This window comes from Lissotriton helveticus, chromosome 3_1, assembly GCF_964261635.1.
Source record: "Lissotriton helveticus chromosome 3_1, aLisHel1.1, whole genome shotgun sequence".
Classification (NCBI taxonomy): domain Eukaryota; kingdom Metazoa; phylum Chordata; class Amphibia; order Caudata; family Salamandridae; genus Lissotriton; species Lissotriton helveticus.
In genome coordinates, this window is record NC_136061.1 from 248,487,372 (window position 1) to 248,499,690 (window position 12,319).

The window sequence follows — 12,319 nt, forward strand, 5'->3', positions numbered from 1 at the left end:
AAAAATCTTCCTACAAATTCCTGAAAGAGTTCCTCAAAATATCTCTAAAACAACAGCTATAACAGATGAAGACAATCTCTTGGAAGTCTTGCTCACATCAACACAAGACTTACAAAATCAAGAACAAGAGACAATTACACCAAGTGAACTGTTTCCGGACCAAGTCAGAGACCCGAGCAACTTGAAACAAAAATCAAGAAAACTACCGAATATACCCCATGATGCTATCGACGTGTTCAATGAAGCAATAACAGCAGATCTGGAAAAGATGGCAAACAATAAAATGGACATAAAGTCCTCTAATAAATCAAGGAGGGAGTGGGCAGCAATCAAGTCCTTACGTGATAAGACAATTGAGTTCAAGCCCTCAGACAAGGGCGGGAACATTGTCATTTTTAGTAAGGAACATTACGAACAGGAGGCACATAGACAATTGAGAGACAAAGAGTGCTATATCACAGCTAAAAGAGAGGAATATGTCAAATCTATCGCAGAATATGAAAACCTATTAAAACAGTGGAAGGAAGAGGGCATGGTAAGCCCCGATGAATTTGACTTTTTGTACTGTGATTCCCCCATGCTGCCCACATTCTACCATTTGCCAAAAATCCACAAAAATGCCAAAAGACCACCAGGGAGGCCGATAGTCTCGGCTATCGGCAGCCTTTTGGAGAATACATCGCGCTTCATAGACATTTTTTTTGGCACCGATTGTTAAGGACCTGCCCTCTTATGTAAGAGACACACAGGACTTTCTCCGCATCATGGATAATGTCTCCTGGGACAAAGACATGCTATTAATAACAATGGATGTCGTTAACCTGTACACATGCATAGATCATGAACAAGGTCTGAGTGCGACAAAGTGGTTCTTAGAGAAAAAACAGCCGAAATATCGAACACACAGTGACATGATCTTATGCATGATGAGGTTCTGTTTGTTTAACAACTATTTCCTATTTGCAGGCCAACTGTATAAGCAGATCAGGGGGACCTCTATGGGCTCGTGCTTTTCCCCCAGCTATGCGAATTTATTCGTGGGCTGGTGGGAAAAGCACGAGGCATGGGGAGGCAATAATGAAAGATGGTGTGAAAATATATTGATGTGGACCAGATACATCGATGACCTGTTTATTGTTTGGAGAGGCGACAGGGCCTCGGCTGAGGAGTATGTGTCATCTCTAAACAATAATGAGCTGAATTTACAGTTCACCTGCACTATAAGTGATCAAAGTGTATGTTACCTTGACCTAGAGGTGTTTGTGGAAAATGACCATCTCCACACTAGATTTTATAGAAAGCCAACGGCCGGCAATGCCATTTTGCATGCGGCTAGCCACCACCCTAGGAGTCTGGTAAGGAATGTACCGTATGGTGAGTACCTTAGACTCAAAAGAAATTGCTCTGGAATAGATGATTTCAAAAAAGCTCGGGAGGAAGCCAGCGATAGATTTCAAGCGAGGGGATACTCCCGAAACATCTTAGAGCAAGCAAATGCAAAGGCAGAAAATGTAGACAGGAGGGAACTTCAGTTGGTTAAGGAGTCAAGGAAAGATAATGAGCAGGTCAGAATGATAACTACGTTTAACAGCAAATCTGGAGAACTGGTCCAGACCTTCAAGAAAAACTGGCACTTATTACAGACTGATAACATCTTGAAAAAGTTCTTACCAGATAGACCCATGGTAACATATAGGAGATGCCAGTCTCTTTCGGACCACCTAGTTCACAGCCACTACTCCCCTGAGACAGCTAATCAGACATCCAACAAGGTAGTTGGCTTTTTTCCTTGCCTACGTTGCAAGGCGTGCAAATTCAGTAAAAAGATCAAGGAATATCCATGCAGATCGGGTGAGGACAGAGCTGACAGAAAGATTTCAAAACATCTGAACTGCAATTCAGAATACACAGTCTACTGTCTGGTCTGCCCATGTCGTAAAAGATACGTGGGTGGTACCATAAAACCTGCGAAAATGAGGATCTTAGAGCATATGAGGGCCATCGCGAACAATGATAAAACCTATCCGATGGCCCGTCATTTTGCAGAACAACATCAAAGTAATAGAGATTTACTCTCTTACTACTGCATAGATCAGATCCCGAGAGCAGAACGAGGGGGAAATAGAGAAAAAGCCCTCCGAATACTGGAATCAAGGTACATTCTAGACCTTAAAACTATGACACCATGGGGTCTTAACAATGACGCAGAAATGTGGGTACACCTATGAGAATCTCCCGATCCGCAATAAGAACAAGTATCTCAGTATATTGAGACAAGACTCCTTGACCAAATGTAAACTACAATACACTGCAGCCTTGTTAAAACGCACATTCTCCCTGAAATACCATTTTGATGAGAGATATAACAGATAAATAGTGATACTAGCATATTGTGTCTGCCAGGTGTGGCGAATCACTAGCCCATATATCACAAGTAACCAGCCCAGTTCAATATTGGCTCTATGACAAGTATATACACAATGTAGATATACACACAGTTGGTAATGGTTTGAGGAATAATATAACTTGTATATATACTTGATTTGGACACAGGAATGGCTTGTAAATAATTGGGGATACACCCCTATACAACATCTTGAATGCCTAAAAAATTTGTAAATAGTAATGCTAGGATCACAAAGCTAAACAGTACAAATATATGTCAGTCATGAAAATATTTTGTCAAATGTCAAACTTGGTTTTAATATTTGCACATAGCACTTTATTTATCGCCATTTCAGGAGAGTAGTAGAAACCTTGTATTTACACACTACAAGATGGCCGCCACGAAATTATGTTGTACCATTTTCTATGTCTATGAACTAGAGAGGGCGGACTGTTTAAAAATGGTGAACTGTTTGTACACTGACGACACTGACGAAGCCTTGAGCGAAACGCGTCTGTCGGGGGTGCTGGGGGGTTTTGAAATAAATATAGACTATATCACGATACCGGTGTGCTGGCCGTTCTTTCTGGACATTATAGTTTGGGAGCGTGTGGCGATATATATATATATATATATATATATATATATATATATATATATATATATATATATATATATATATATATATATATATATATATATATATATAATATGGAAGTGCATATATCTATATATATCTATATATATATATCCCAACACTCCAGTTGAGCCCTCAGTGGGAAACCGCAACACAGTCGGAAAATTTGCATCCATTTCATTCAGGATCAGATGCAGCAGGAGACTCATTCGGGCACAGGCATCTCACCTTCATCTTGCCAAACCGGTTTCGGGATCATCATCCCTTTATCAATGGCAGCTGTTCAATCTGAAAACCTTGCGTGCACTTCCATATTAAAGAGCCTGCCCCAGTGGGCGTGTCCAAACGGCATTCTGGTTCTTGTAGTGCTTATGATAATGTCTCAGGTGAGTAGGTTCAAAGTGGCAGCGAAATTAAAAGTTAATAACACCCCTGTGGGCTGATGCACTGTGGCGTTGGGCATCCTGTTGTGCTTATTCATCTTTTCGCAGGACTCCGACCTCCCGTCAAGGTGACACCGGTTGGTGCCATCACGGGTCCGCCCTGAAGCGGCTTGCTTGATCCCCGCGGCTGGACTCGAGCCGCAAACATCCCAACACTCCAGTTGAGCCCTCAGTGGGAAACAGCAACACAGTGGGAAAATTTGCATCCATTTCATTCAGGATCAGATGCAGCAGGAGACTCATTCGGGCACAGGCATCTCACCTTCATCTTGCCAAACCGGTTTCGGGATCATCATCCCTTTATCAATGGCAGCTGTTCACTCTGAAAACCTTGCGTGCACTTCCATATTAAAGAGCCTGCCCCAGTGGGCGTGTCCAAACGGCATTCTGGTTCTTGGGATATATATATATATATACCACCCAACTGCCATAGAACCTCCATGGAAAGCAGGCACGGACACAAAGTGGCTTCGGATTCGGCATTTATTTCATGATGCAGGATTCCCTCAATCACGAGCACAAGGAGAGACGTGTTTCAGCCTTCAGGAGGCCTTTGTCAATCTAGTTTGACTCTGCATAACTCATAGGTTAAATAGCCCATCCCACTAGCCCCTTAAGAAGACATAAAAGACATACTTTAAGGTAACGGTTCCTGCTACAGTTTCAATACAGCAAGCTAGCACTACCTCAAGCTCTTCGTTAATACTAATGTAAATGAAAAGCATAATACTAGTATGAAATGCACAGTTTGTAAAAGTTGCAAAGTGAACTAGAAAAGCAAGAAAATGTACAATATAGGATGCTCAGTAATTAAAACACGGCTCCGTGGGACACCTGGGGGCACTTAAACAGATAAGCCAAACTAACATCCAGTGTTGCCTAAATATACAAATGATTACAAAAATATTTAAAATACAGCTGCCGCTCGTATTCTTAGTGTTCATTAGTGACTGTCCATTGTTCCGGTGGTTATTATAAGCTCATGTGAGTTCTGCCGCCCCACGATATTGAGCTGTGTCTCGGAAGGATACCTGGTTACTGCCATGTCCGTACAGAACGCTAGTGCTGCCTCAAATTACTGGGACCAGTGAATGATACCAGCGCATTCATTTGTAAAATGACACTGAAGTACCGTTGGCCTCCTGAAGGGCTGAAGAAAGAACAGCAGGGCAGGATTTGGCGGCGCTTTTTCAATTCCAAGGACCCTCCCCAGTGGGCATGGCCTACACTGTGGCCTTCTGGTTCTTGTAGTTCCTGCCAGTTATTTTCGAGTGAATTGCCCGCTGTTTAGTCCAGATAATCACCATAAGTATTACCCCAGTGGGTCGTGGCTTGATATGTTGTACCAAGGCACCGCTGTATTATCGTATTGAAAAACCGCTCCCATGCCATTTGTAAATCCGCCGGTTGACGGACTCACGGGAACGCCATGACAGCGTCGGGTATTCTTCCGCAACCCAGGCTGGCCGCTACATACACCAACAAAGAGATGACTGCACCACAGGATTGTTTCTGCCAAATTCGTTTATTCAATGAACAGCAGCGTCATGACAGCACTACAGTCCACCAAAATCACTTCCAAGGACTCTCCCCAGTGGGCGTGGCCTACACTGTGGCCTTCTGGTTCTTGTAGTTCCTGCCAGTTATTTTCGAGTGAAGTGATTATCTGGACTAAACAGCGAGCAATGCACTCGAATATATATATATATATATATATATATATATATATATATCATACTCCGCTCCTTTCATTCGAAAAAGAGTAAGGCCACAGCTGAGGAACAAGTCGGTAGCACTTTATTTAGCTGCACATCAGGGAAAATGTTCTCCTTTGTTATGGCGGATGCATTTCGGCGTTTCTCTGCCTCTTCAGCGCCAGGTGTGTGTGCTTGAGTGAACGGGCGTGAGCAAGGTTGAAATACTCTGCCTTCTCTCAAACGGACTGTAGCTCCTCCCCCTTTGCTTATGTTTCTGTGCATACACCTCCTGTAGTCCGCCTAATTGTCAGCGCCCACAAGGTCCAGCATGCAATGGTTATGCTGGTAGGTATCGCATTTATGAAGGGGAAGGAAAATGTACTTTAAAGTCTGTTTGCAACGTTCAATTGTTCCCAAGACACAAATGCGCAGCGTGTGTTACCTTCAGTCCCCATACCGCTTCAACCACCGCAATCCAGGAATCCTTTCTGACGGGGGCAAGTCATACATTCAACCAGCCCGATGTGGTGCACAGAGGCTTCCACACCGTCGTACTTCTTACTTCGCTGCGTGGTGGGCTCTGGAAATCCGGTACCCCGGAAAAGACCAATACTGCAAGCAGTGTCCCAGTAGGTCCAGAGCCTCTTGATGAAACGGGAGCCTTAGAAGCGCGTTACTGGAGACCGCGCTATTATCATACTCCGCTCCTTTCATTCGAAAAAGAGTAAGGCCACAGCTGAGGAACAAGTCGGTAGCACTTTATTTAGCTGCACATCAGGGAAAATGTTCTCCTTTGTTCTGGCGGATGCATTTCGGCGTTTCTCTGCCTCTTCAGCGCCAGGTGTGTGTGCTTGAGTGAACGGGCGTGAGCAAGGTTGAAATACTCTGCCTTCTCTCAAACGGACTGTAGCTCCTCCCCCTTTGCTTATGTTTCTGTGCATACACCTCCTGTAGTCCGCCTAATTGTCAGCGCCCACAAGGTCCAGCATGCAATGGTTATGCTGGTAGGTATCGCATTTATGAAGGGGAAGGAAAATGTACTTTAAAGTCTGTTTGCAACGTTCAATTGTTCCCAAGACACAAATGCGCAGCGTGTGTTACCTTCAGTCCCCATACCGCTTCAACCACCGCAATCCAGGAATCCTTTCTGACGGGGGCAAGTCATACATTCAACCAGCCCGACGTGGTGCACAGAGGCTTCCACACCGTCATACTTCTTACTTCGCTGCGTGGTGGGCTCTGGAAATCCGTTACCCCGGAAAAGACCAATACTGCAAGCAGTGTCCCAGTAGGTCCAGAGCCTCTTGATGAAACGGGAGCCTTAGAAGCGCGTTACTGGAGACCGCGCTATTATCATACTCCGCTCCTTTCATTCATATATTTTTTTTTTTACGAGCAAATGTCCCAAGCGGGGGGGAGCGTCCTTCGGCTGGCGCTGGCCGCGAGGATCAGAACAGTCTCGCTCTAAATTGTCACAACAAGTTATCTCCAAGGTATCTCCAACAAGGAAAACGCCGCACACCACTTCCATGGTGGGAGAGAACCTACAGGAAAATAAATTGAACTTACCAACATTGAAGTGGTGTGCGGCGTTTTCCTTGTTGGAGATAACTTGTTGTGACTATATGTGTATATGTATGTATATATATATATATATATATATATATATATATATATATATATATATATATATATATATATATATATATATATATATATATATATATATATATATATATATATATATATATTCCACAAGTTGTCGCTTCCGGTGAACAGACGTGCACCAATAGTGTCCCGCAACAAAGAGCCGACCCAGAAGGTGCTGGTGCAAGGTGAAGTTTATTCTTGTAAAGCCAGCGCTGCCGCCATGACGCGTTTCGCCTCCATGTATATGTATGTATGTGTATATATATATATATATATATATATCTTATTTATTGTAAATGTTTTTCGAAATCATTCCATCCCCTCTTTTGAGGTGTGCTTATAACCAAAAGTGTAAACTAAACCACGGCTTGTTGAATTTACATGTTCAGACCGATGAAAATGGCAATTCGTGGGCTCATAACGTGGTGGCATGCCCATGATACAACAGGCTCTTTTCATCCAACCAATGTTTAATGTGTATAAAATGAAGGGCTAGAGCCGAAATAATTATTGGGATTCCACTGTAGCTGGTGCTTTCCCAGGTCCTGCCACTGCTGCCAAATGCGAGTGACAGCAGAATGCATTACATTGCCAATGAGTGATTGTGCTAAAAAAAAAAATGGAGCCCCACAGAGCCACCATGGCATGGATAAATATGTGCTGGTGTTTAGAAAAAGGTGCTGATGCCCAGCACCGCCAAACACTGGCACAAGGTAAGCACTACAGATAGCACATGTCTGGTGTTAAATTTAATCTGAAACCAAAAATAGTGCTTTTTTATAGTGCAGGATGAGGTCAGGATATCTTGCTCTTAATAGATAAAGATGGTGTTAGTGAGATGTCATTTAATAGCGAGTTCTAGTTGAAAGTTTATCTGTGAGGACATGGTTGCCTCCAATGACGTAGCTACGCGTATTTCCTAAAGTGTCTTTTTTCTCTAACACTCTTAATTAGAAACTATTACAACGAACATGTATGTCTCACAACATACTGTTTGTCCGTGTGATCCTCACCTTTTTACATATTACTAACAAACCCGTTATAATGAACTCAGTCAAGCACATCTATTGAAAATCATAACTTGTATGTCCTCTTGAGTATAATAAACTGTGCTTTTACAGTTTCAAAAAGTAAACTGTAAAAGAGACCAGGGACATTGAATGTTAATTTCATTGTCCTTGGCCCGGCAGTTGTTTCCTGTGTTACTCTTCATTATCACCTTTTAGCTGAGTGGACTATGTGCAGCAATTTTTTAGGTCTCGCTACCAGTCCGCTTTCAACTGTCTGTTAAGACTTCTTGTGCCTGTGGGGTTCCATTTGCTATTCACGAATATATTTTTAGGTACTTCAGCTCCTGATTTTGACCAACTCCCTTCAAAAACTATTTTACTTGATCTTTTTATTGCTGTTGCGTTTAAAGTTATATTAACATGTTGGAAAGACAATTCTAAATTATCTTTTTTGCTTCGGTGGAATTTAATTTGTGATGAACTTAGAATTGCTTTTGTTTCTCACTCATCTATTCATCTAAAGATTAAATCTGAATTATTATGGCTACCCTTTACCAAATTTTTGGCATCACATTTATCTCTCCTATAATACCCATTCTACTCACTTTTCCATCTATTGTTCGCTCTTCTTTTTCTCTCTTCCCTTTTCTCTCCTACCATTTAACTCCTAATTTCTTTTGCTAAAAAAATCTACAATTATGCTATACCTTTTCCAGCTTACTTCTAGAACACATTATTTTATTACAATGTTAAGATTTTGTATCCTTATGATTTCTCTCTTCATATATCTTAGGAGTTTATTATAACATTTGCATTTTGTACTTTATTATTCTTTCAAATAGTTTATATCATCTTGTATAACTTCTTGCTATATCTCCTCTGACTTATGTAATGTTTTGTAACTCTGTGTTCTTTCTCAAATAAAAATGTAACCGACTTCTTGTGGACCAAACCAAAACCATAGTCCGCTTTGGGCCAGCCCATTGTTTGCCATTGGTGGTTTTTCTTATTTCATCCATGTCTAGCTTCTTATCCAATGACTTTGCTTTTATTTGCCCCGCTCTTTAAGCATGGCTTCTTTATCATACTTTTTTTTATAAGATGGCTTGTATCTTTCTACTGCTTGCGTTCAGTGAACTACTTTTTTTATTTCATATCGTAAGTACACCTTTTCCTTGCTCTCTCCCTCATTTCCTGCTTCTCCTCATATCCCTGCCCTCTTCTGTTTTTTTCGTTGTTCTCACCCTCATCTTTTCTGTTCCCCCTACTTCTCACTGTGGAATTAAACTTTTTTTTGTTTTTTTAAACCATTGACCCAAGGCTTCTAGTTGCTGTCCCTGCTCTGCCAACTGCGCCTCTAGCATTCTTTGACCCTCCCCCACAGCACAACCACAACTGCCATATTCACTATTTAATCCACCATCCTCTCCACCGTTGATTTTCCCATTTCTGCCCCCTTCCCGCATTCTATTTGTGGGTTTTATTTATTTAATTTTTTATTAACTTTTACAGTTTTAGGAGGGCCGACCGCTGAAAACTGCTTCTTTTTCAGAAAACACTTTTATGCACATTCAGATTGTTTGCTATCTTGTAATGGTAAATTATGAAGAAAATAAGATGACTACTACATGATGCTTAAGCCCATCTTTTCCTTTTTTTCCTTTTTTTTGTTTTTGCCAATGCTGAGCAGTATCGGCAAAAAGCATTGGGAAAGCCAGTAGGTCTTCAGTTGCAGCCAAAAGGCACAACCTATTTTCTTTACTTGTGTATTCTGGTAGTGGTGAGGGTGCCTCTTCCCCCTCGGTCTATCCCCTTCCCTAAAGAGTTTTTTCCTAAACATGTTTTTCTTTGTGATTTATATTGAGAACAGTGTTTCAGTAATAGACCAGCATCATGCTCTGCAGACCTGATGCAAGTCTGCTATGTGGCAACGTTTCTGCACCTGCTGTTGACTACTCTTGTCATTTAAGGTTGCATATACCACAGCACTCCCATGGAAATATCTTCTAAGTATTAAAATCCTATTCAGAAAGTATCAACTGAAGATAATGTTTCCCGACAGTGAGCATCCATCCCTGGTGTTAGGAACCTAGTGTAACAAAATAGTAGCCCGGTATTCTGCCAAATGAAGGTTGTTGTTTTTTTATGGATGTCGAGATCTGGTGACTTAGGAGGTGAATAATCGAAAGTCCCCTTCCAGACGTCGAACTTTTATATATTCAAATGTTTCTTATGATATACATACTTTTTCACTGTATTGTCCTGCTACAGATCAAAAGTACCTCAGGCTGACCTCTGTCAACTTGCAATGGATGCTTAGGAATTAACCATTTGCTGTAGTGTTTTCTCTTTGCTCATTCGTGAAGCAGATGTGGTGTGATTTTTCTCTCAAGCTGGGTTTTAATTTGTTCCAGAGTTGCGCCTTACCATCCAATGATCTGCCTCTCCATCTCTCAATCCTATGATGCATGAGGGGCAAGTTGACTAATCGTAGGTTCCTTGCTGCAAAAAATTATTGCAATATTGGTCAAATGACTTCATGTTGTATGCATGTTCAAAATGTGATTTTTATTTGGTTCATTTGTCCTTGTGAATTGTATTGAAGGTTTTGAATTTGAACTTCAATTTTAACGTCCCCAAGAGCCCATGGGATTCTTACAAGTCCAGAGCGTGTTTCTAGGCAAAGACCGATCCTATGTCCTTTTTTTGTTTGTTTTTTGTAGTGTTTCAGTTGACTATTTGGGGGCTCTGTTTAGACACTTGCAGTACTTCAGCCTCCTCGTACCTATAGATCTTATCACTTCAGTCTGAAGTTTGGCTTTTGTAAATGAGAGAATTTACTTGAGCATAGATGCAGTTGTGTGGGCGGGCCAAAGGGGCTGTTGCCCCAGGTGCAACATTTTTGAGGTGCAAAATTTGAAAATAAGAAAGTACTGGACTGGTGGAAGGGACTCAAAGTGCTAACGGTCCACAGGTTAGGGGGCGCAACACTTGTCTTGCCCCCCCTGGCGCTGGCAACCCACACTACGCCGCTGTAGAGATGCATACATATTTGGCTACCACGTTGGTATTAGGTGTAAATAGTAGATCTGTATTGAATATCATATTTTCTTGCTGTAGAGTGCTGTAACTGTGGCTGTCCAACCCAGGCTTGCGGGCTAAACAAATGTAAGTTTGGTGTCGTTTGCAACTTCCAGTACCAAGAACTCCTTTTTTTTTTTTCATATTCAGACAGGATGTTTTCTTTCATTTGTGGAACGTTTTGTCTAGACAGTGTGTGTGCGCTGTACCTGCCTTCTAGATTTTTATGTGGGCCCATATAGATTTTGAGGTTGTCCGTGTAACTTTTTAAATTCATTTGATGATCTAATCTGTGACATTCTGAATCTATGCTCACCTTCTACCTTGTGCTGTGGAAATAGGAGTTTAGTCTAAGCTCACACTGGGCACTCTACATGCATTTTTTTGATCAGCTGGCTTAGAATTTAAACCCATGTCTGGTTGTTTCTAAAAGTATGATCGGTCACAACCAGGACATCCTTCTCCATCTATGGAGCAGGCTAGATACGTTACGTTATGAAGTGTCTTATAGAGTTCTGCAGAAGGCAGATCTGGCGCTTTTTCAACAACTTGTGATAGCCCACATTCCTTCTGTAAAAACTATTACTTACCATTGGTAGTCTCACTCCTTAACTCTTGTTTTCCTTGCTTCTCGTTGGTCCTCGCCTCCTCCTCTGGCTTAGTTTGCGGCCAGCGTCCTTTAACTGGGTAAAGGCTCTTGCAAGTACTTTTTTTTTTTTTTTTTACCTTTTCGATATGCACTCTTAGCGAGTGCATGTGTCTGCAGTCCCTCTCCTTCACAGACGCCCTACGTATTTTAACCCATTCTCCTCCTGCCCTCCTTTGTTTTTAGTCCTCCTGCCCTCCGTTGTTTTTAATCCCACAGTGTCCTTCTTCCACACTACTTTGTTTATAATATCACCACCTTGCCCTCCTCCTTCTCTCGCTGCTGTGCAACATGGGAAAACAATTGACCAAGCCATTTTGCATTTCCCTTAGGCGAAATAAATTGGCTTTGCCTTTGCTTGTTTTAGTCTGACGCCATCTTGCTGCTATCCAGCTTCAAATAACATGTTCCTCCTTTCAAAGGAAAAGGTACAGTCTGAGTTGGTGGCACATTAATCTACCATTGATTTAAGCCGGAGAGCAGATTTCCAGGTGGGCTGGGCTTTATTAGAGAATGCGTCTCTGTCCAAATCTGTGTTTAGCAACGTTCTTGAATTTATATCCTCTTTTGCAAGGAGATGTGATTGAAAGAGTAGGCGACATTGAGAAAGCATAGTTACTCCTGTAAGTAGTAGCTCACTCACGCTTATTCTATGGTCATCTTGCGTTGCTGACATCCATTACTACCCTGGTCCATATACTATTTAACTTTTTTATTTACATTTATTGAGTTAGATGTGTAGTGGCGCAAGTGGAACCAGGCTAATACT

The 12,319-nt window shown here is 41.8% G+C and overlaps 1 protein-coding gene across 12 annotated transcripts in view; it reads left to right on the forward strand.

Annotated features, from left to right (window-relative positions):
- MSI2 (musashi RNA binding protein 2) overlaps positions 1-12,319 on the forward strand; it is a 1,965,164-nt gene that overhangs the window by 131,437 nt on the left and 1,821,408 nt on the right. The gene's annotated exons all lie outside the window — the stretch shown is intronic.